This window comes from Bombina bombina, chromosome 5 (assembly GCF_027579735.1).
Source record: "Bombina bombina isolate aBomBom1 chromosome 5, aBomBom1.pri, whole genome shotgun sequence".
NCBI classification, from domain to species: Eukaryota; Metazoa; Chordata; class Amphibia; order Anura; family Bombinatoridae; genus Bombina; species Bombina bombina.
Window position 1 is genome coordinate 967,348,350 of NC_069503.1, and position 26,574 is coordinate 967,374,923.

At 38.8% G+C, this 26,574-nt stretch overlaps 1 protein-coding gene across 1 annotated transcript in view; it reads right to left on the reverse strand.

The window, feature by feature from the left end:
- PSKH2 (protein serine kinase H2) overlaps window positions 1–26,574 on the reverse strand; it is a 107,155-nt gene that overhangs the window by 4,884 nt on the left and 75,697 nt on the right. The window lies entirely within an intron of this gene.

A 26,574-nucleotide genomic window follows, 5' to 3' on the forward strand; every position in this document is an offset into this window, starting at 1 on the left:
CCCTACCCTACAATAAACTACCAATTGCCCTTTAAATGGCATTTTGTAGGAGATTGCCGTAAGTTAAACAGCTTTTACCTGTAAAAAAATACAAAGTCTCCCCAACAGTAAAAGCCACCACCCAACCAACCCCCCAAAATAAAAAACCTAACTCTAAAAAAAACCTAAGCTACTTATTGCCCTATAGGGGCATTTGTATGGGCATTGCCCTTAAAAGGGCATTCAGCTCTTTTTCACTGCCCTTAAAGGGACAGTTTATTTAAAATTAAACTTTCATGATTCAGATAGGGCATGACATTTTAAAGGGACAGTCTACACCAGAATTTGTATTGTTTGAAAAGATAGATCATCCTTTTATTATCCATTCCCCAGTTTTGCATAACCAACACAGTTATATTAATATATGTTTTACCTCTGTCATTACTTTGTGTCTAAGCCTCTGCAGACTGCCCCTTATCTCAGTGCTTTTAACAGACATGCAGTTTAGCCAATCAGTGCAGACTCCTAAATAACTTCACGGGAGTGAGCACAATGTTATCTATATGACACACATGAACTAGTACTGTCTAACTGTGAACATTTTCAAAATGCTCTGAGCTAAGAGGCAGTTTTCAACGGTTTAGAAATCAGTTTGAGCCTACCTATGTTTAGCTTTTCAAAAATACCACCAAGGGATTAAAGCAAATTTAATGATGAGTCAATTAGAAATTTGTTTAAAATTGCATGCCCTATCTGAATCACAAAAGTTTAATTTTGACTAGACTGTCCCTTTAAACAACTTTTCAATTGACATTTATCATTACATTTGCTTTGTTCCCTTGGTGGTATTTTTGAAAAGCTAAACATAGGTAGGCTCAAACTGATTTCTAAACCGTTGAAAACTGCCTCTTAGCTCAGAGCATTTTGAAAGTTTTTCGCAGTTAGACAGTACTAGTTCATGTGTGTCATAAAGATAACATTGTGCTCACTCCCGTGGCGTTATTTAGGAGTCTGCACTGGTTGGCTAAACTGCATGTCTGTCAAAAGCACTGAGATAAAGGGGCAGTCTGCAGAGGCTTAGATACAAAGTAATCACAGAGGTAAAAGATACATTAATATAACTGTGTTGGTTATGCAAAACTGGGGAATGGGTAATAAAGGGATTATCTATCTTTTTAAATAATGCAAATTCTGGTGTAGACTGTCCCTTTAAAAGGGCATTCAGCTCTTTTGCAAAAGCCCAAGCCCTAATCTAAAAAAAAAAAAACACCCAAAAAAATGAAAAAAAAAACTCAACACTAACCCCAGAATATCTACTCACGGTTCCTGAAGTTCTGACATCGATCTTCATCCAGGCGGCGAGAAGTCTTCATCCAGGCGGCGAGAAGTCTTCATCCAGGCGGCGACAACTTCATCCGTCTCGGGGACGTCTTCTATCTTCATCCCAGCGGCGCGGAGCGGAGCTAATCTGAAAGCCATCCTGCGCGGAGTGTCCTCTTCATACAGTCACTGCCGTACACTGAAGTTGAATGCAAGTTAGCCGTTTCAAAATCGCGTACCTTGCATTCCTATTAACAGATTTAATTCTTCAAATCAAATCAGCCAATAGGAGGAGAGTTTCTGAAATCCTATTGGCTGTTCAAAACAGCCAATAGGATGAGAGCTACTGAAATCCTATTGGCTGTTCAAATTGGCAAATAGGATTTCAGTATCTCTCATCCTAGAGGGTGTTTTTACTTGGGGGGGCTTTTTTTCCGTATTCTTTTATTGAGATTTTTAGCAATAACAATACAACGAACATGTTTATTCATAGTAACATTAGGGTACAAGTATAAACATCTTAAATAGACCATACAAAGTAATGAGCAAAAAAGCCAAAAAAAGAAAAAACAATGCTGTCTGCATATTAGAAGTACAATAAAATGCATATATATCTGCTGACGTAATGAACATATGTAAATGACCTTACTTGGTGAGATCAGACTGATATACTTCAGGAAAGTTTTCCTCTGTGAAAAGCACACTGGTCTAAAAGAAGCTGCTTCTGGGTGGTAAATCACCATAGAACTAGCTGATGAGCTGTTGTTCGTTCCTGGTAGAGCGCTTCTTTCTTTGTATGCAAATTAATATGACCCTGGGGAAGTTTCCCTATGGGTGATGGGGGAAACCAGACGTGGACTCCTTGTCCAGTGTGCTTAGAGGAATGTGGCTGCACCTCACTGACGAGGTCCATAGGAGGCCGAAACAATTGTCTGGGGTTGTCATGTTTCTTGTTCAGAGGAGAATTGCCAGGTATTTCAGGGCTGGACTAACCTTCCTTGGCGGGATCAGACTGATATACTTCAGGAAAGTTTTCCTCTGTTAAAAGCACACTGGTCTAAAAGAGGCTGCTTCCGGGTAGTAAATCGCCATAGAACTAGCTGATGAGCTGCTGTTCGTTCCTGGTAGAGCGCTTCTTTTTTTGTATGCAAATTAATATGACCCTGGGGAAGTCTCCCTATGAGTGATGGGGGAAACCAGACATGGACTCCTTGCCCAGTGTGCTTAGAGGAATGTGGCTGAACCTCAGTGACAAGGCCCATAGGAGGCCGAAAAGATCATCTGGGGTTGTCATGTTTCTTGTTCAGAGGAGAAATGCCTGGTATGTCGGGGCTGGACTGACCTTACTTGGCGGGATCAGACTGATATACTTCAGGAAAGTTTTCCTCTGTGAAAAGTACACTGGTCTAAAAGAGGCTGCTTCCGGGTAGTAAATCGCCATAGAACTAGCTGATGAGCTGCTGTTCGTTCCTGGTAGAGTGCTTCTTTTTTGTATGCAAATTAATATGACCCTGGGGAAGTCTCCCTATGGGTGATGGGGGAAACCAGACGTCTACTCCTTGCCCAGTGTGCTTAGAGGAATATGGTTGCACCTCACTGACGAGGCCCATAGGAGGCCAAAACGATTGTCTGGGGTTGTCCTGTTTCTTGTTTAGAGGAGAATTGCCTGGTATTTCGATGTTGGACTGATATACTTCAGGAAAGTTTTCCTCTGTGAAAAGCACACTGGTCTAAAAGAGGCTGCTTCCGGGTGGTAAAATTCTTTGTATACATATGTAAATGAAACCTCCATTTTCTATTATATATTATCCTTATATGTACCTCAAATAAACTGACACTTCTAAGGAAGGATTTAGAATAATAAAGAGCAAAGATACAGGTGTGTTGAAGTGTATATTAGGATGGGTCCACCTGTGGGCCCTAGCGTATGATTGTAGTATAAGAACATATAGAATATTCAGCGGGTAAGCACCGCTTAAACCTAGTGATATTAGTAAAATAGAAATTTTCAGCGGGTACACACCGTTTGAGACAATGTAAAATAAGTGATAAATAATGTTATATATAGGTGTGATATAAGAATATAAAATATGGGGGGGGCGGAGTGGGAGTGGAATTATAGTACTATTAGGGCTAGGCGAAATGTTCAGAAAGATCAATTTATACAGTATGTCCATTGAAAGAGGAACTAGGAAAGGTTGTAAGATATTTAAAGGATCTTGATAAGGTTAGTATAATCATATATGGCAGCTCTGATTACTATCATAATCATAAGGTAGCTTTCAAGTGACATTGAGGTTAAGTATGTAAACAGTGAGGTTAAATTACAAATATAGCGCAACTGAGCAGGAATTATTCTATATCTAGCCACATATAATCTACAAAACTGAGCACAAGACAAGGGCTCAGTAGGCCAATTTACCATTAGTTTAGTGACAACGTCCTGTCTCGGCCGCAGACAAGTCGTCATCCACCCAGGATCGCTCCAATCAAACCCAGAATAATAAGTCGCAATGGGACAGGGATCTAATGGGTAGCATGCAAATATATGCTGTAAGATTATGCTTAATACCTTGGTTTAAGCAACTGATTATCTAACCTGGAGCACAGGATTTAGAGTGATACAGAGTGTTACCTAAAAATAAACTTGTAAGCTTCTAACAATTCTGATATAGTAGTAGCCTTGCCGAAATATACAGTACATCTATGGCTATAAAGCTAGATCGAGAAAGGAAACAGAAGTCTATGAGTGATATTTATCAAGCAGTCAACCGCAAATACGCTGGAATTCCACAGCATAATTGTGGCGAGCCTGATTCGCCCCATTTATCAAACCCTACAGACTGGCAAAAGTTTAAATTTGTGACGTAACATACGATCCACCGGTCTCAACCCGACACAGATCGATGCTTACGTCATTACAGATGTTCCGAATACAAATCTGGCACTATCTGACAACTTTTGCCATTTATCAAATTTCTAACAGGTACGCTCGCCACAATTCCGGCCCAGCATACCTGCTTTTCAAGTGGATCTTCGGGGGTTAGTGTTAGGTTTTTTTAAGGGTTTATTGGGTGGGTTTTAATTTTAGGTTAAGGACTTTGGGCGGAAAAAGAGCTAAATGCCCTTTTAAGGGCAATGCCCATACAAATGCCCTTTTCAGGGCAATGGGGAGCTTAGGTTTTTTAGATTATTAGGTTTTTATTTGGGGGGGTTGGTTGTGTGGGTGGTGGGTTTTACTGTTGGGGGGGTATTTGCATTTTTATTTACAGGTAAAAGAGCTGATTTTTTGGGGGCAATGCCCCGCAAAAGACTCTTTTAAGGGCCATTAGTAGTTTAGTGTAGGCTAGGGTTTTTTTATTTTGGGGGGGCTTTTTTATTCTCATAGGGCTATTAGATTAGGTGTAACTAGTTTAAATATTTGATCATTTATTTTTTATTTTGTGTAACTTAGTGTTTTTTATTGTTTGTAACTTAGTGTTTTTTAATTTGTGTAACTTACTTGTAATTTAGTAATTTTTAATAGTAGATTTGAATAATTTGAGTAGGGTTAGGTGTTTAAATATGTAATATAGTTAATTTAATTGTTAGTTTAATGTAATTTTAGTATAATACGGTAGGTTAATGAATAGTTTAATATAGTTTAATGTAATTTTAGTATAATAGTTAGGGTAGATTAATAAATAGTTTAATATATTTTAATGTAATTTGATGTATTTTTAGTATAATAGTTAGGGTATGTTAATTAGTAGTTTAATATAGTTTATTTTAATTATAAAAGTAAGTTTAAATTTTTTTATTAGATAGGGATGAGTTAATATTTAATGTAAAGTTAGCGGGTTGTTAGATTTAGGGGTTAATATCTTAATTTAGTTTATGGCGATGATATATATATAAATCACAGAGAAAAGATATGCTATACAAGTTTAAGCTTGATTTGTTCTAATTGTGTTATGGTTTTATTATCATAGTTTTGCACTGAAAATAGGATGACTATATCACATTTGCAATACTTTTTTTAAAACACCTAATTAGCCCTAATTGCTTCTAATTAGTAGTGGAACTTGTACATATTGAGAATCAGAGCTGTCGGTAAGTCTAAAGATAACTGGTGTATGCCAGAACATAATGTATCACATAACATATCAGTTTAAGCTACAGTCTTGTCTGACAGTATAACTGGATCCCAATTAGGCAACAAAAACTGTGTAAAGTGATTAGACCATTGGTTTTCAAACCTGTCCTCAGCCCTCTCTAACAGGCCACATTTTGAGGATATCTGACCTGAAGCTCATGTGAAATAATCAGCTGATCAGTAAACATGGTTATTTTAACTGCTTTCATCTATGGTAATCCTGATAACCTGGCCTGTGGATTTTATTACAAGGACAGAGACTTATATTTTGCATAAGCCTTTTCCTTTACTGCTCAACAGCTATTCAAAGTAACAGTAAACAGTTTAAACATTTAATATAGAAAGAACAGAAATGAGAATAGTGACTAATGAGAAACAACCCTGGATGGTATGATCCAAAGCAGACCAATTAGAAAAGTTAATCTTGTTATAAACTGACCACATAGTATCCCAACTGCCTCTTTTCTCTTTGCTGCTCTCAAGATAAGTATTTCCATTGTGAGCTCATCAGTTATATTGTAGTATAATAAATTATTTTAGTTTATTTTTCTTTATTGCTTATTTTCATTTTATGGTTATTTCCTATTTGCTTCTTATTGTTTTTGTTTCTTATTTAATAATTATTTGTTAATTTACTTTTTATTTTCTACCTTTATCCTCTTATTTCATTATGTTTTCTATTCTTTATTGATCGTTTTATATGGTTATTGTTTTTCGTTTGCCCACTCCTTACCATTATTGTTGTTCTGTTCTCTTCTGTCGGATTTCCCTGCTGCTCTGCCAAAATCTTACGTCCGGGTCTCGTGTCCACGCCTCCATTTTGTGACGCGGTTGAGTTTGTTTCTTTCAGCTGACGCAGCTCCTTCCTGCCCATATCTTCTCCTCAATCTTCACTTGATACAACATTTCTTTTCAGTTCATTCAGCTAAATTATTATTAGTGTGGTTTGCACTATGATATTGCAGGGGTTTTATTTACACATTGCTTACACATTATTAATTTATTTAAGTCTTTGCCTATTATTGTTTTTGTTTTTTTTTATGTTTATTTAACTTAGTTTCTTATTTGCTCAATCTCCTTATTTTATTTACTTAGATAAGTTTTATTAGTAAGTTTGATTTATTTGAATTTTTTTAATTATTTAAATTATTTTATTATTATTTGGTTAACATGTCTCAAGAAGACTCTTATTCATTAAGTACAGAGTCTGTAAAAAGTTTAATTGACTCCTCTATTAAAGATCTGAGGCATCAGTTTCAGACCGCTAAAAAAAAATGTCAAAAAGATTTCTGGTTCACCCTGAAAAGCTACTCATAAAAGAAAACATTTGTCTAAAAAAATTGGAGATGATGATTTTGATGAAGGAGCTTCCAATCTGTTTACACCAGCCAAAAGAGTTAAATCTCATAAATTAATAAATTTAACTTCAGATTCAGATTCTGAGTCTGAGATTATTGCTCCTAAAAACTGTGCTGCCAAGAGAAAGGTAGACTTAGTCTCTACAACTGAGTCTTCGGATTCCAATATTGATACAGATATTAATTCTTGGCAGTCTATTTATACTCCAGAATTTTCTGAGAGTTCTACATCTGATTATTCTCCTAAAGCCAACAAAGCTAAGAAACTTAAAAAAGTTAAGAAATTAATTAAAAAATCTAAAGCTAAATTGATATATAATGAGGGGCTTGAATATTTGGATCCGGAAGATCTCCAGCACCCTCGATCTTCCAATTGGAGACCCTCCAAGAGGGTTGCTAAATTTCTTGAACATTATTTAAGAAAGTCTCTTTCAAAAAAAGCTAGATCTACTCTAAAAGCAGAATCCTTGCATGGACTTGCCCCATAAAACTTCTATTACTCCGGAGATTGATGCAAATATTGATACATTTGTTAATAATAAAAAATGTAATCTCAAAAAAGGCCCTGACAGGTTTTTAAAGGCGTGTCAGGATAGATATTTAGATACATTGGGTCCGATCAATAAAGTTTTCAAACTTATTGAGGAAGCTATTGTAAATAAAGCTATGTTGGATCACTACATTGTAAGACAATGGATCCAAAGATCAGTTTATTTATTTGGTGATGCTAACACAGCACTTTCTTCTCAACATAGGAGAATGGTTTTAAGGAGAATAGATCCCAAAATATCCGATTTTGCTCCTACAGAGATGGGTCCTCAGGCTGAGGGTCTTCTTTTTGGGGATTTGGGTCTAAAACAACTCAGTACATATGTCAATACATTCAATTCATTAAACAAAGTTAAAACATCTACTAAGAAATTATTACAATCAACTCAGTCATGTTTTTGAATGGGCCGGGAAAGGAAGAGGTCGATTTCCCGGTCGTTCATACTTTAGTAACAGACCTCAATTCCAACAATTCCAGCAATTCCCCCCTTCAAATCCCTCCCTTTCAAAAAAATTCCCCTCAAGACAACGCTCCTGGACACCTAGATTCTCAAGATCAAGATCTCACCCTAGACCTTTCCCAGGTAAGACTACTTTCTTCACACAACATAAATTTTTTCCCACACAAAGTTGGAGGGAGATTGTCCTTATTCATAAAAAATTGGAAATTAATTACATCAGATGTTTGGGTAATAGAAGACGTTTCAGGTCTTCTCCTAGATTTTCTGTCTCCTCCTTATCAGACTCAACTTTCAAACCCTATTGTTTTCGCAAAAACAGATTCAGATCTATTAGATAAAGAAATTTTGAATCTCCAACTAAAACAGGCTATAGAACCAGCTCCAGACATATTAGACTCTTTTCTCAGCAACATGTTCTTTGAGAAAAAGAAAGAGCGATCCCTTTGTCCTGTGATAAATCTGAGGAATCTGAATGCCTTCCTTTCTTACAATCATTTCAAGATGGAGGGTATTCATCTTCTGAGAGATTGTCTTATGGACAATGATTGGTTGGTATGATTGGATTTAACAGATGCTTATTTGACAGTTCCAATTCATCTTTCTCATCGCAAGTTTCTCCGATTTATTTGGAAAGATTCTATTTGGCAGTTTACTTGTCTCCCTTTTGGTCTGTCTTCTGAATTTGGGCGCAGTTCCGGTGGGAGGGGCATGCAACAGGTAGCATGCTCTACAGCTCGTGTGTGAAGGGCAAAGTTTTTCATCTCCCCGCAAACAGTTTCCCAATAGCCAAGGCTGGTTACTTTGGTCAGGGAAGAGCCTGAAGGAGGTTTGCTCGGAAGCCGCATTAGCCACCACATGCTGGATGGCACTGGCCGTGAACACATGTGGCTGATACGGAGCCAGGTGGTGTAAGGGTGTAGTGTGTAGCGTCATCAGCAGCTGCCTTCCAGGAAACAAGGATAGTGCGCTAGCATGAAGATCGCAGCAGAGAAACAGCGTGACTCCTGTAAAGCCGGAACATCTTCATAATTACGTTTTGCCTTCCAGCTGGTGAAGTTCGAGAGGTATCTTGCTCTGAACCAGGTAAGGAGACGGTGAAGCGTCAGGAATCAGGTAGCTATGCTAGTAATGTAATATAAAAAAAAAAAGAACTGCACGTTGGTTTCTGGATTTAACAAAGGACCTTTGACACCACCGGAGCTGTATGTGTTTGCTATGGATGTCTGTGTACGGACTTTGTATGGTTTCCTATCAGTACGGTATTGCCTGGGGACTTGTGAACTATGCTGTAAGAGCCATAAAGTTTTGCTCGAGACCAGCTTAAAAGGGAACACCTTAGCAGAAGGGAAAAGGATAAAGGATGAGGGAGGGCTAAGGAAAAAATATAAAACAAAAATAAAGGAACTATTCTACTATAAGGAAGAAGCTCAATATAAATACTCATCTTGATACAAATTGCCTCGAGTAAAGTGCCAACAACTGGGTTATCTCTGACTGGGAAGTTAAGACCGGTTTAGGGTCTATTATATTGAGGGCTGTGGATCAGTATTTGGGACCTATTCAAGAGAAGATATATACAAGAATGATTGGAGGTTTTCTTTTCTTTTTTTCTTTGGATCACTCCGGCAAATAAATTAACATTTCCAGGGCTAGGTAATAACCAGCGTAGAGGCTGGAGAGAGGTGGTAAATACCTAAAAGAGGAGAGTGGCCAAAACATATGCAATTGACTGTTTAAATCAGACTGCAAGAGACTGGCTAACTAAAAGGGCTACAAGTAAATTAAAAAAGAGATATTGAACCCAGATTTTCTGTATACTGCTTGAGGGGCGGGCGTTTTGTTCACAGGTCTATGATTTTGTGGGAAGTGTATTGTAGTTTTTCTGATATATGGCCTAATGTTCATCGAACTAGTGGAGGTTAATATCACTGACATATAGTAATATTGGTACATTGACTGTAACATTCAGTGTTTAGGGGCAATTAATAGTTTAGAGCATTGTGTGGCGTCATATGCACTCAAGGTAGAGCAATTATTTGTGCTCCTGATTTATTGTTTAGTTAACTGTTCACATATATTACACACCTTTTTTTCCCACCCACACTAAGTTTTATATTATATCTGAAATAAGAGATATTCTAACTTTTTTTTGCACTAGTTGTTGTCCTTTCCTAATTGAATGGAAAGATTTGTCACTTTGTCTAAAAATAAATCGCCAGCAATGCCACCTAAACAATGAGATAAAAGAGTAAAAACCCCTAATTTAGAACAGAGTTTAGAAGCCCAAGGGCTACAGTTGAGCAATTATGATCCTCAAAGCTTGTTGCAACAAATATCTGACTTGATTATGCCACAGTTTAACTCTATTAAAGTAGATATATCAGGTCTGAAGGAAGAGATCAGACAATTTTCTAGTAGACTAGTGGAAGCTGAAACAAGAATTTCAGACCTTGAAGACCAGGTAGACACTCAAGGAAAAAGCTATAAAGTACAGCAAGATACTATTAAAAACTTGCAGGTAAAGGTAGAAGAGTTAGAAGATCACTCACATAGAAATAATGTGAAAATAATAGGCTATCCAGAATCTAGTCAGTCTCAAGAGTCAGACCTTATTAAATTCGCCTCTAAAGAATTACCAGCCATGATGGGGTTACAAATTTCTGAGACATCTTTCTTAGTGGAAAGGGCACATAGAATGGGTGTATCCAGAGTAGACATAAATGGTATAAGTAAACCTAGAGCCATTATGGTGAAATATTTAAACTTTCAAGATAAGGTAACAATCATGAGGCAATTTAAGCAAAAAAGACCAATAATGTTAGGACAGGAGAAAATTCTGCTGTTCCAAGATTTTTCCAGCGAAACAGCGCTGAAACATAGAGAGATGTCCCCCTTTTGCACGACTCTAAATCAAAAAGGTGTCCAGGCTAGACTCATGTACCCCACCAAAATTTTCTTTAGGGTAAATAATGAAAATGTGACTCTGAAAACACCACACACAGGAGGCTAGGGACTTTATTAGCTCTCTATAGGAGTGTGTTGTAAATTCTTGTTGGAGGCGCATCTTTTTCCTGGGCTATTCTGTTTATCCATTTCTTTTGCTGGATAAATTGTTCAGATATGATGATGTTAAATGTCAGAACAATGTTTATTTGTGATAAGTTATTAGTTCTAGAGTTTTGTACAAGACTAGATAAGCCAAGTCGGAGGTTTTTAATATGGGTTGTTTTTATGTTGTGTATATTTTGGTGGTCTTTATGCATTTGGAGTGTCTGTCAGGGTTTTTTTTTTTTTTTCTCTTTCCTTCCTCCCCCCTCCCTGTTATTCTCTGGTGTTCTATCGGGTTGTAAGATTTAGAAGAATTAATGTCTAACATAATATCTTGGAATGTGGGGGGGATAACCTCACCGGTTAAGAGATCTTTAATTTTAAAACTATTAAAAAAAAAGAACACTGACATTGCTTTACTACAAAAGACCCATTTACAGGAGGTAGAGATGGCAAAACTCAAATGTAAATGGGTGGGTGAAGTGATATCGGCCCCTGGGCCTAAACGTAAGAGAGGAGTAGTGATTCTTTTTGCTAAAAAGTTTGAATATAAAGTTTTAGTTCTGGAACGGGATTCGGGGGGGATTTATTATAGTTGAAATAGAATACGGTAATACTTCAATAATTATTTGTAATGTGTATGGCCCTAATGAATTAGACTTAAAGTTTTGGGACAACATTTATATTAAGCTTTTTCCCTACCTGGATAGAAATCTTATTATTGCTGGGGATTTCAATATGACAACGACTCCAGTATTGGACAGAACTAGACTTGGCAAGCAGTTTGCAGGCAGAAAAGCAGAAGAAAGATTGTTTTGTAATTTTCGTAACAAATTAAACCTCCATGATATTTGGCGTATAAAGAATCCTGACTTAAGAGCATTTTCATGTACAGGCAGTCCCCGGGTTACGTACAAGATAGGGACTTTAGGTTTGTTCTTAAGTTGAATTTGTATGTAAGTTGGAACAGGCACTTTTTTTAGGTGAAACTCTAGCCAAACATTTTTTTTTTTTTTTTGGATAGCATAGGATAAAGTTTGTTTTGCTATCTGTGCCCCTGTTCAGAAAATTTCACATCACTTTCTGTCCTTGTGACAATTGGATTTTCAGTATTTTGGATTATCCTGGAAAGAAGGATTGTCGATAAAGCTCTATTTTCTCTGTATGTAAGTACGAGTTGTACTTAAGTCGGATGTCTGTAACCCGAGGACTGCCTGTATATCCAAAACACATAAAGTAATGTCACGTATAGATCTCTTTTTAATCAATGACTCTATGTTGTCTCTGGAATTAGACCCCACGATAAACGATATAGTTATTTCTGATCACGCGATAGTTGGCTTAGTTATAGAGGGTATTAGGCACCGGAAGATAGGAGCTAATAATTTAATTTTTCTAAACATCTTGTGCTAGATACTGACTTTAATAGATTCCTAGTTCATAAATGGAATCAATATAAAATTGACAATAAAAATTATTATCAGAAGATCGAGATCTTTTGGGGAGCCGCTAAGGCGGTTCTACGGGGCGAAATAAAAGCCTACTTGGTTAAATGGAAGAAAAAGATGCGGGAGCGGGACTATCAACTGTATAATCAACTTAAAAATCACTATAAATCATATCTCAATAACCCTAATAATGTAACTTGGACTAGCTATATAAAAGCTAAAACAGAAAGAGAGGGATTTTAAAAAATAAAAAGCGCAAAGCAGGATAGGAGGGCAAACGCCTTCTTTTCCAGTCATCATGGGAGGTCAGCAAAAATTTTATCTAAAATAATTAAGGGGGGAAAGGAGGGGAGGAAAAATATTACTAGCATTATAAAAGGGGATACAAGATATACAACTCCGAGCGAGAATTGCCAAACAATGTATGAACACTATCAAGAAATATATTCCGTAGGACCTTGTAATCAGAAAGCCAAAGAGAAATTTTGGAACAATAAATCTCTCCCACAATTAACACTGGAGGAAATGATAGAATTAAATCAACCTATATCGGAACAAGAAATCTTAAAAGCTATAGATAAAGTTAAATTAAATAAAGCTCCAGGATCTGATCAAATACCTGCAGAATTTTATCAATTGTTCAGAATCAAATCACTTTGCTGCCTCCATGGTTATTCTTATCCACAAAAAAGATAAAGATCCTGAAAATCCCAATGCCTACAGGCCAATATCCTTGTTAAACAATGATTATAAACTTCTTACAGCAATAGTAGCAGAGAGACTGAAAAAATATATTAGTAATTTGATTCACTCAGACCAAACGGGATTTATGCCAGGTAGGAACGTATCCAAGAATATCCGAAAGGTTTTGTTAGTTTTGAGCCAGTATTGGAACAAAGTTAAGGAGGGAGCCAAAATAGGTGAGGTAGATTTGGCTCTTTTAACCTTAGACGCTGAAAAAGCGTTTGACGCAATAGTTTGGGATCATTTATTCACTTCACTATCCCGGGTTTGGTATCAGTGGTAATTTTTTAAACTTTGTTAAATTAATTTATAAGGCACCTTGCTCCACGTTGTTTATAAATGGGCAATTCTCCCCTAAGATAACGTTGAAGAAAGGGACTAGACAAGGATGTCCCTTGTCACCTTTATTTTTCAACCTCTCGATAGAGCCATTAGAGGTAAGACTCAGACAAGTATTAACTGGAATTTAGTTGGGAGATGGTAATGTAATCTTATCACTATATGCAGATGACCTATTACTTTTTTTATCTAGAACTGCTAAGGACATAAAGAATATGGAGGGTTTGGGCTTCCTAATCTTAAATTATATAATCAAGTCACAATGTTGAAAATAGCAATTGACTGGATTACCGAAAATGATTATTGTTCTTTTACAGATATAGAGAGTAATTTAATAAGGCCCTTTTCCCTAATAGCTATTTTACATACCTCGATTGATAAATTGCCATCTTCGGTATTGAACATCAAGATTATAAGCAATGTGGTTAAAGCTTGGCAGAAATTTTGTATAGAACTTAAGATAAGTTTTAGATTCTCCAAATTTCTCCCCATCCTGGGACACCCGGAGTTTGCGCCAGGATTGAGTTATGGAATTTTCCATATTTGGAAAAGGGTGGGTATAGAGTATTTGGGTCAACTAATTGAGAATGAGTCCAGGATATTTAAATCTTTCGCACAGTTACAAGAAGAATTTGATTTACCAAAGCAACATTTTTTTGCATTTTTGCAAGTCAGACAATTTTATAAACACATAGTCCAAAACTCCCCTTGCAACTCCCAGTTGGGGATAATAGGAAGTGGGATTCAAATTTATCAGGTGGGCTATCATTCTATATCAATTTGGTATAGAATGATAATGAAAAATCTTGGTAATTTACATTTAGAATCCCTAAACAATAAGTGGCTAAAGTTATTTCCAGAGTTATCTGTCCAAAATATTAAACAGAGCATAGAGATGGTTGGTTACAAATTTGCCTCCTGGAAAGAATCGCATAGTTACTTCATAAATTCTGCTTATATTACCCCTGTACGTCTAGCCAAATGGGATAAGAAATGTAAAGGGACCTGTTTCCATTGTTACGCTCCGCAGGCTGATATACTCCACTGCTTATGGTATTGCCCGAAGATACATCAGTTATGGGACAAAATTATATTTTGGTTAAATAGGTTTGTAAGCCAACTGGTGTGTTTTACACCCGCAAGTATTATTTTCTTCTGGCTTGATAAGTATTTTGTAAAGGAAGAATATGCATTAATCACTACAGCTATACAAATTGTCCGGATGCTAATCTTCCGACATTGGAAAGCTAAAAAGTATCCAACGATAGCTGAATTTGGTCAAAAAATGATTGATCCATTAATTATAGAACAAATGAACTTAGAGCCTAATAATGAAAATAATTCTAGTAATTTCTATAAAAAATGGGTGAATGTTGGGGCGTGACCAAGCAGCGACCTTGAGCCGTCGCACATTTCTAGAGCTCCGGACGAAGAGCTATTAATTTGCCGGTTATAACTCGATATTTACAGCAATGAGGGCTCACACGACTGGATTCGTGTACATATAAGACAAAGCATCCTAAAATTCTTGAGTTTGCTGTATTAATGAACCCGGGGCAGGAAAAGGACTCTAGAGGCCTGCAGTGACGGCAAATCTGCAGGCGGCGCCTCCCCCCGGACTCTCCTGGGGTGTACGGCCGGAGTTGTTTGTGCTTCTGAATAGTGCCGACACATCAGACTGTTCTACAACGCTGACAGCAGATTTCTAAGCAGCACAATACAACCTTGTTACCGAGCCCTACAGCTAAAATGTGAGACGAATCTCTTATTGACAGATGGGATAAGATCCTTGCCAAGATGGAAGATCTCTTTCAGCCCTTGATAGAGAAGGCGCTGTCAGAGAGTGAATTGCAATCCCTCTTAGAAAGGCTACCTACAGACCCAGTGCAATCTACACTGCAGCTCAAGGATAAGAGATCCGAGTTACAAATGGAATCCACGAAGATTATTGTTCCTAACATACAGAGAAAGGGAGAGCCCCCGCAACAGGACAGCATTTCACTATTGCTGCCTACTCCAGCGGCTCAGACCAGAATAACAGAAGGAGTCTTTCGGAACAGCTCAAACGAAGCACAAATACATTCAGTACAGAGAGTTGAGACTCAGCAGTGAAACTATCAAGCTAAGATGGCGCCCGGAACAATTACAGCAATAAGCTGCAGCAGTAAAGTCTTCAAAGGAGGCGCAAAGAAACGCCTTAGCCATAAACCGGAGATATCAAGTCCGCTTTGCCAGAGCGGATTTGAGCCGGAATTGGTGGAACTGCCCTGGAGTCCTGGGGGGAGCTCTGGGGAGTCCGTGATTCCTGAAGCAGCAAATCTCCTAACCTTTAACGATCCTCCGGAAATCCAGTTAGGCAGACATGGATCTCAAAATTCAGTGCAGAAGAAGACTCAGCTTACTTCTGGCCACGCCAGGATCAAGAAGGGGCTCCCAACATGGATGTTTGCTGTGGACTTACAAAAGGGTACAGAGTACATAAAATGGAGTTATTTGGGACTTTAGCTAAGTATTTCAGCTCTAGTAGAGTTCAAACATAAAAGTTTTGTTCAGTTCTTAGAATGTTATTATATATGTGCAAAGGAATTTGGGGTTGTTTGGAGGGCAATGTTTTTACTATATACTATGTATTTTCGACTGTCTACACACAAACCCACTAAAGTTTTTAATACACATTAGAAGGGTGGAGAAAAGCTCATCGTTAAGGCATTAATTTTAACAGACGTTATCCCCTTGCATATCTATAAAGCTGCATAACAACATGCCCTTGCTCATCCTTATACTTAATAGATAGTTTGGCGCTCTGGGGGTTAGAGGGGTCCCCCGGGCAAAACATAACTTTCTCTGCATAGAAGGCGGGTCTCCAGAATCTAGGATGTATCAAATAAGATGGCGGTGAAGACATGATAGTCTGGTCTGGTGGTCTACGGCCGAGACCACGAGACAGACATAAAGATCACAGAATATCGCACCTAGGTAATATCTATCAATCCTAGATTTATACATGATTTAGCAACACAGATATCCACATAAAGTCATCACCCTGTTAGCCTATCTTGTGCATACAGAAACCCAATCTATGTCCCAGGTCTGAGTCTGTAGCTCATCTAACATGAATATGAATATGTATTAATTACCGAGAAAGAATGGAAAAAACTACGCGGGCTGCTGTTAATTAATGTTATTCCTTTATAATAGAGAGTTGTATTACTGATTTGTGTCGATACGCTTTATGTATGTACTGTGTTTAGCTCCGGCCCCAGCATCTGGATTATAATTTGCTTCTAATACATCTATAATGTTCTTATTTTAACTTTTTCTTTTTTATTATTTTTGTTCTGGTATTATAACAACCCCTGGACTTTATCACTACCACTTTGAAAGGTCCAAAAGTGACCTATTATAACAACTTGGGGGAAGAAAATTGAGGACTATAAATCTATGCATTTACTTTTGCTAAGATTTATGGATGCTTTCTTGACTTATGTCTATAACTATATACTGTATGTTTTCTGTCCTCAATAAAAAAAATATTAAAAAAAATAAAAAAAAAAATGGGTGAATGTTATCAGCATATTTTTTATATTTAGATTTAGATTTAGATTTAGATTTTGAAGCCCATGCTGAATGTTGGCTAGACTTTTTGGTCTGTCTTCTACTCCTTGGGTCTTTACCAATATTTTAAAACCTGTTGTAGCCTGACTGAGACTCAGGGGAATTCGCTTGATCATTTATTTAGACGACATCCTTCTTATAAATCAAGATCCTTCTGTTCTTCTTCTTCCTTTAGAAATGACCACAGATATTTTAAAGAATTTAGGTTTTCTAGTCAACTACAAGAAATCAGTAATTTTACCTTCTCAGGAGTTAATCTTTCTAGGTTTTCTAATAGACACTACTGTATCTACTCTGAGTTTACCTTTAGAGAAAATAAAGAAAATAAAATTAGAAATATCTCATCTTTTAAAGAAAAAAATCTTTCCTGGGGGGCGGAGCAAGCCGCCTAAGTCTCTGGACGCACATTGCTGAGGCTACTGGCTTAAGTGTGGTTTTTAACAGCTATTTTGGACCAGCTAGCCCATATCAAGTGACAGATTTACTCTGAATCCCTCTCTAAGAGCCTGAGGTGAGGATTTGAAGAAGACCCGGGAGCTATACTCGCAGCACACGATCAGGGAGACTTACTGGGGCCTAGCTACGGGGCAGCACAACATGGAGGGCTCCCGCGCGGCTATCTTAGCCCTCTGAGGAGTATGAGCGCTACATTCATAGTAGGCTGGACCGGCTCATCTCACTGACTATACGCCGAGATGTAGAGGAAGAAAGCGCTGAGCCATATGGGGGAGCGGTTGTGGCTCCATCTAAGCCCATGATTGTGGATCAGGGGAACACCATTGAGTACTCTATACCGGAGCCAGCCTACCCTCCAGAGTCCGCCCCAGCTAATTTAAGCAACAGCCACTCACCATGTTCCTCTGTTCCGGGAACTGTGGCTGAAGATCGGGAGCTAGTTGAGAGCTCCGTGAACATACAGGAGGAAGTGGAGGCGGGGAATGATGCAGGCCCGGTCCGATCAGGAGCTTGCAAATTCCGAGGCTCATTATTCTGTCAGGTGGGCACTCCTCTTACACAGCCTGGACATGCAGTGCAGCTATTCTAACACGGTCACACCTGCGGGGGCTTTTCTGGGCCCTGGAGAATCTGGCCGCGCCTGTATGAAAGTTGGAGTTGGGTGACAGTTTGCTGGGGCAGCGAAAGCCAGAGGTGGTAGTATGCAGCAAGGTCCTTATACACTCCTGGCTGAGCTGGAAGTTTGGAGTTACTGAATTACTCTCTTGTATTCGTAACTGAGACATCTGCACTCATGAAGATTTTTGTCTGACAATGTGTGGACTTTGCAATTAAATCCCCTTGTGAATTATACTATATGAACTTCAACCACCTAACAATGTTGATGCCTATATAGGGCTCCATAATATCTTGTACCCTAATGTTAATTCCTGTATATGAATATATTCTTACTGCCTGGTGTATAGGTCTGCTCTGCAAAAAGAATGGACATGCATATAAACAGGGAGGTCTGACTGAAAGTCAGTTTAGCTTTTGTACACCTACTATGCTATACTGCGTTGATTAGTTATTAGATAGATATGTTTCCTCTTATTTTTCTGCACTGATCTCACGATAACACAAGCTCTGTAATTAACCAGACCCTATATTTGTAACTCTATTAGTTATGCTTTCCTAGTCAGCTGCGTATCTTAGGCCATATGCCTGGCAGACATTCTTATGTAACAGTGTATTCATCTCAGTGGCGTATTAAGGCATAGGCAAACAAGGCCTGTGCCTGATCTCCCAGGCAGCAACAGGAGTTAGGTGAAGTCCATGGCAACAGAGACGGCCGGGAGACTGATCAGTGGAGACAGAGTCACTTAACTCAGGTAGGTCAAACGCTTGATTTCCATGTGAAGTGGCCTAGTCCTCTCCGTGGCATGTTGCTTCTAATCACAATGGTATGTCGGGGGAGTGGTGCTGGATCTAGTTTTAAACATGGTAGTGAATGCATTTTAGGCCTTTGTGTTCCTTCTTGTGGTCTGCAGGGCAATGGTGGTAGTGACATTTACTGGAGTATGTTGTGTGGCATTTACTTGATCCTACTGTGTCATCCCCAAAGTGATGTCCTTTGCTGTCATTAATGGAACTCTTGTCTATACAGCTGATGTGATCGACACTGGTGATCCTAGGGAAGTCAGCAGAGTGACGAGGTCCTTCTGTAGTATAGTGACCTGCAAAGCCTGATTGTGATGATCCTTGCAAGACTTGGAATGCTGGGTGGTAATGGGAAAATGTTTGTCTCCAATAACAACAGTTTTTTTCAGTTACCTGCATGCACAGTATGTCGTGGTAATAACAGATCCGTCTGGTGTGAGATGTGGGAGTGTTATGTTCACTCGTGGTGTTACAGCAAATTGTTCCATGAGGATCATAGCTGTAATATCCTTAGGGTAGTTATGGGTTAATTCTCTCAGCCTCTATTTCACTTTGCATTTCCTTTATAAGGCACACCCTTGTATTGTAATATTGCTTGGTATTGAATGTTTTCTACAGCTGATACTAGCATCTCCGTACTAACGGACTATTTTGGTTTAAACCTAACTACCTGGTCTCTTCCTGAGACCCTCTGTTTCCCTCAACCCAGTTCCAGCCAAGAGACAGCTATATTCGCTGCACCAGATCCACAGGCATACCCTTACGATCTCCGGTTGCTGTTTTTCCGGACTCCGCAGGATCAGCTGTTAGGCGGGTGACGTCACCGACGGCCGCACCGGATCCATCCGCAACAACGCGCTGCAAACTCCATACAGGCTGCTCACTGCTACTCCGCACAGCTCCGCTCAGTGCTCGTTGCAACCCCCACACCTACAGGTTGTTTAGGAAACGTAATCTACGCTTGGTAAGCGTTCTCAGTACTGTTATAAACACTAAAGTATAAACTTTGCCTATCTCTAAGTTATATGTACTAGCTATGCTGCTTATATTTCAAACTGTGATCATTCAGCTTATAACTTTAATCTGCCACCATGTTGTCTTGTTAGCCTCAGTGTCATACAGACATTGACACTGAGCTAGCAAATAACTATATTAATATCCTGAGCTAACTATATAGGTTATAGTATTTACCTATGTATCACTGCTTGGGATTACAAACCTCTATTACATTTAATATGATGTTGTATTGTTTCTGGGTTTTCAATTCTACCTATCACATCTAATGATAAATTCAGTAAGAATACTCCAAGCTGTAATAATAACACTCTGCATGTCTGGCTTGTTACAGGAATACCAAGCCCAAAAATATATAGGTGTGATGAATCCTGTGGAGCTCTCTAATTATGTGGTTACTCTAGGCCAAAAAGTGGATCAATTAAATCTGGGCCTGAGAGACCTACAGGTAGAAAACCAAACCCTAAAGAATATAATTAAAGAAGGGCTCACCCCAGCACCTCATAACACTGACACTCCACCAGAACCTCCTGTCAGTCCACCAGATAAATTTAGTGGCGATAGGAAGCAATTCAGACAGTTCATTAATGCCTGCACTTTATTTTTTACTTTAAAACCAAAAACCTTTTCTAATGACAAAATCAAGGTTTTGACAATGATTTCATACTTAAGGGGAGAACCCTGGGTATGGGCTGATTCATTCTATGAACAAAATAGCCCTATATTAAACTCTCTTGATAACTTCCTCAGCTCCCTATCCTCTCTATATGAGGACCCCCACAGACAAAGCACTGCAGAGCACAAACTCAGAAATCTAAAAAAAAATAAAAGAGCTGTGGAGGATTATATTTCTGAGTTCAAGATCTGGCAGCTAGATTCAGGCTGGAACCAGGTTTCCTTAAAAAGTCAGTTTAGACTAGGATTGTCAGAACATATTAAAGACGAATTTGCTAGACTTGATGTACCAGATGATCTGGAAGGTCTAATGCAATTAAGCATCAAGATTGATCACAGAATTAGAGAGAGAAAGCAGGAAAAGGTTTCTCATGACACCAATATCAGATACCACGAATCCAGAGTTCCTTCACAACTAAAGGGAACAGAGGAACCTATGGATATCGGGGCCATCAAGGGACCTTTGACCCCCGAGGAGAAAAACAGACGTAGACTTAACCACTTATGTCTATACTGTGCTTCAAAGGAACACGATGTTTCCACTTGCCCAGTACTTAAAAGGACTAAAAGGGGTAAGAAATGTGATACAGTGTATACCTTGTAAATTACCAATTCCCAGGTAACAAACTGTCTTATTCCTGTCTCTTTATAGTGGGACCACCACCGCCTCTGCTCTGAAGCTGTGATTGATTCTGGGGCATACTCCTGTTACATAGATTCTGCACTTGTTTTGTTAAATAAAATACCACTCGTAAAGAAACAGAAACCTGTACTGGTGCGCCTTATTCACGGTAAACAACTTGAGTCAGGGCCTATTACACATCAGACGGTACCTATACTGGTTACATTACAAAACAATCACCACGAGTATATAACTTTCGATGTACTTACATCACCCATCTTCTCCTTGGTTCTTGGGCTACAATGGCTTAGGTTACACCAACCTACAATACTATGGGAATCGAACACCATACATTTCACCTCTCCTTATTGTAAGTCTACCTGTATACCACATATACCTATACTCTCAGTCACAGAGGTTCAAATACCACAACAATACTTAGATTTTGAACAAGTATTTTGCAAAAAAGAGGCTGAAACACTTCCACCACATCGGCCATATGATTGCCCAATAGATTTAATCCCGGGTTCCGATATTCCCTATGGGCACATATTTCCACTATCCGAAAATGAGTTATCACACTTAAAAGCATACATCAATGAGAATTTACGAAAAGGCTTTATAAGACCTTCTACCTCTCCAGCAGGAGCAGGTATCTTTTTTGTTAAAAACAAAGATCACTCCCTGCGCCCAATTGTGGATTACAGGGAATTAAACAAAAGGACTGTTAAGAACCGTTACCCCCTCCCCTTAATTCCAGAGTTAATTGAACGCCTTAGGGGTGCATCTATATTTACAAAGCTCGACTTAAGGGGAGCATACAATCTGATAAGAATTAGACCAGGTAATGAATGGCTAACAGCCTTCAGAACCCGATATGGGTTGTATGAATACACCGTTATGCCTTTCGGGCTTTGTAACGCCCCTGCTACTTTTCAAAGGTACATAAACGATATATTCAGAGATTTACTTGACAGATCTATGGTGATTTATCTAGATGACATCTTAATTTATTCATCTAACATTGAAGAACACATTAAGCTAGTCAAAACTGTACTTTCTAGGCTACAGGCACATCACTTGTATGTGAAACTAGAGAAGTGTATCTTCCATTCACAGGATATTACATTTCTGGGATACCACATTACACCACAGGGTATTTCCATGGAAACTGACAAGGTTTCAACTATACTTAATTGGCCAACTCCAAAAACAAAAAAAGACGTTCAGAGGTTTCTTGGTTTTTCCAATTTTTACCAGAAATTCATAAGGAATTTCGCTAGCATAACAAAACCCTTAACTGAATTAACAAAGAGCCAAACACCTTTCCTATGGTCACAGACCACAAACAAAGTTTTCCAGTATTTGAAAACATGTTTCACTACAGCACCAATATTATCTTTTCCAAAACCAAACCTCCAATATATTTTAGAGGTTGACGCCTCCCTTTATGCAATTTTTGCCATTCTGTCCCAACGCCCCTCACCTCAAGAACCCATACACCCTATTGCTTTCTATTCTAGAGTTCTAACAGCATCAGAACTCAACTATCACATAGGTGAGAAGGAGCTGCTTGCTATGAAAACAGCCTTAGAGCATTGGAGGCATCTTCTAGAGGGTACTGACAAACCCATACAAATTTACACAGACCATAGAAACCTTCAATACCTCAAGACCCATAGGACATTGACTTCTAGGCATCAAAAAATACAAAAGCTGACATACTCTCAAGACTACCCGACAAACCTCCTGTACAAACGCCATATGGAACTATTATTCCAGACCACTGTTTTCGCGAATCACTTGGAATACTTTTTAATGACAGATCTTCTTTCCAAGAACATCAGCAAACAGATGCTACATTGCCTAAACACTTGTTAACAATAGGTACTGACGGGTTATATCACAAAAATAATATGGTCTATGTTCCCCCATCTTTAAGAATGACTATTCTCAAAGCCATGCATGACTCAACTTTAACGGGTCACCCTGGGGTACAAAGGACCATAGAGCTAACTAAGAGATCTTACTGGTGGCCACAAATGTCCACTGATATACTGAAATACATTCAGTCGTGTGAGATTTGCACAACCTGTAAGATTGAAAAACACAAACCAGTAGGTTATCTACTTTCACTACCTATACCTGAAAAACCTTGGACTCATATAGCTGCTGACTTTATAGTGGAACTACCAAAATCCAGTAACAATACTACAATCATGGTGGTTGTTGATTTATTCTCTAAAATGGCTCACTTCATTCCATACCACAAACTTCCAACCTCAATGGAAACCGCTACCTTACTCATCGATCATGTCATTAAATTACATGGATTACCTCTATCAATTACCACAGATAGAGGAACACAATTTACCTCTAGAATGTGGAGAGAACTCTGTAAGGCTTTATCCATTGAACAACGTTTGAGTACCGCATACCATCCTCAGACCAATGGTCAAACGAGAGAACAAATCAGTGGTTGGAAGAATATCTCAGATGTTTTGTCCCACAAAACCAAGATAATTGTACATCGCTACTTCCACTTGCGGAATTCGCCCATAACAACGCTAATCATTCCACAATCAAGACCACACCGTTCTTCACTAATTATGGTTTTCACCCAATATTCCATGTCAACCCTCAATATGACAGTCAGTGCCCGGTAGTCAATGACACCACTAACAGTATCGCTGAAACCTTCTCCATTCTTGCCGACAACATCAAGACTGCTCAGGACAGACAGAAAGTCTATTATGATTTAAGGAGGAGACCAGCACCCACATATATGATTGGAGACCTTGTATGGCTGTCAACGAGGAACCTCCGTCTCAGTACGCCGACTAGGAAATTAAATAGATTCTACATTGGACCCTTTCCAATTAAGAGGGTAATAAACTCTAACGCAGTGACCCTTGAACTCCCTGAAGACTATAGGATACATCCCACGTTCCACGTTAACCTGCTTAAACCATACAAAGAACTCAGGAATGCTTCTACAAGATCTACCACTCAGGTTCCCGTCGTTCCAGACTGTGAATTTGAGGTGGAAAAAATATTGGACTCCAGGAGAGTATCTGGCCCGTTGCAGTACCTGATCCATTGGAAAGGTTATTCTTCTGATGACGATTCCTGGGAGCCATCCGTTAATCTGTCGGCCCCAAGGTTGATCTCTCTGTTCCATCGGCGTAACCCGGACAGGCCTCATCCTTGAACCCCAGAGTGGTTCATTTTGGGGGACCCCTCTGTAATATCCTTAGGGTAGTTATGGGTTAATTCTCTCAGCCTCTATTTCACTTTGCATTTCCTTTATAAGGCACACCCTTGTATTGTAATATTGCTTGGTATTGAATGTTTTCTACAGCTGATACTAGCGTCTCCGTACTAACGGACTATTTTGGTTTAAACCTAACTACCTGGTCTCTTCCTGAGACCCTCTGTTTCCCTCAACCCAGTTCCAGCCAAGAGACAGCTATATTCGCTGCACCAGATCCACAGGCATACCCTTACGATCTCCGGTTGCTCCGCAGGATCAGCTGTTAGGCGGGTGACGTCACCGACGGCCGCACCAGATCCACCCGCAACGCCACGCTGCAAACTCCATACAGGCTGCTCACTGCTGCTCCGCACAGCTCCGCTCAGTGCTCGTTGCAACCCCCACACCTACAGGTTGTTTAGGAAACGTAATCTACGCTTGGTAAGCATTCTCAGTACTGTTATAAACACTAAAGTATAAACTTTGCCTATCTCTAAGTTATATGTACTAGCTATGCTGCTTATATTTCAAACTGTGATCATTCAGCTTATAACTTTAATCTGCCACCATGTTGTCTTGTTAGCCTCAGTGTCATACAGACATTGACACTGAGCTAGCAAATAACTATATTAATATCCTGAGCTAACTATATAGGTTATAGTATCTACCTATGTATCACTGCTTGGGATTACAAACCTCTATTACATTTAATATGATGTTGTATTGTTTCTGGGTTTTCAATTCTACCTATCACATCTAATGATAAATTCAGTAAGAATACTCCAAGCTGTAATAATAACACTCTGCATGTCTGGATTGTTACAATAGCAGTGTGTGCATTTTTGGCAGTCCACTATAGGCATTGTGAATAAAGTTGCCTGGATTGGTTGCTGTTCGAGCTGACAGAGGGGATGTGTGCTGAGTAAAGTGTGCTGTCAAGTTCTGAGCATAAAAGCTGGATCCTTGAGTGCAAATTTGGTTTGACCTAACTGTAATATATTCATTTGCAATGAGCTGAACTCACCATCTGACATTTAGTGGACTGTTGGATGGCTGGGTGTTCTGTCCTGTTTGTAGCTTTTACTTGCACATACATTATTTGTCAAGAAAAACAGCTGGATGTGGTAGTGATTAAAACATGCTCTGCATAGGGTTATGGACTACTACAAGACAACATAAAGAATACAAAAGATATATAAATACAGTGCAGTAGGAGACAATGATTGATATAACAATCTTCCTCAATGCAAATTGGACCTTATAACCAGTAACTCTTCTGTCGACAATAATACCAGTCAAAGTTTAGATTTTAAAAACTCCATTGTCTTTCATGTTTCTGTAAGACTGACTGATATATATATATATATATATATATATATACTGGCAACAACAACAAAAAAAGTCATGTTAAATTCTGAGAAAAACTATTATGGCTAAAATAGGCCTAAAACTGGACGGTTGGGGGGGGGCAGCAGAATTTTTAGTGCCTTGGGCAGCACCTAACCTTAATACGCCACGGATTCATCTGTATTATTGCTCTAGATCTGTGGGTATCAGAAATAACTATGGCATGCTACAGGAGGGGTGAGATCTTATTTTTCCTATGCTGCAGTCCTTGGACCAGATCTCTGGTATGATGGAGGGGGGGGTCACCAAGCACACCACTTCACTGTTACTGTGTATTATGGCCCCAACTCCACATAGATTAGCAAATCTCTCCAGTACTACTGCTATATATTACTAGTAGGTTGCTCTTTCTGACTACAGTTATAACTCTGCCATGCACTGACAAAGTCTGAGTCCCGTGTCCTGGTAGTACAATTAGAAAACATGATCCCCATCAAAATGCCCTGATCCAGATGATAACAGTACTGGCATTTTGCTATTTTGTTTTGTTAAGTTATGTTCAGGTTATACACTTATCTTATAGTTAATAATAACTAATGCCTATAGAATATAATTTCTCCTGTGAGCCTTTGAGAAATGGCTATATATATATAGACTTTCCTTATTAATCTCCTATCAAGCATAGGGTGGACTTAATTTTTAGGTATGTAAGTTAGCAAGGACAAAATATACTATTCCTGGCTTATCCTCTGCCCCCCCCCCCCCCCCCACCAAATCTGTGCGGTTAGGGAG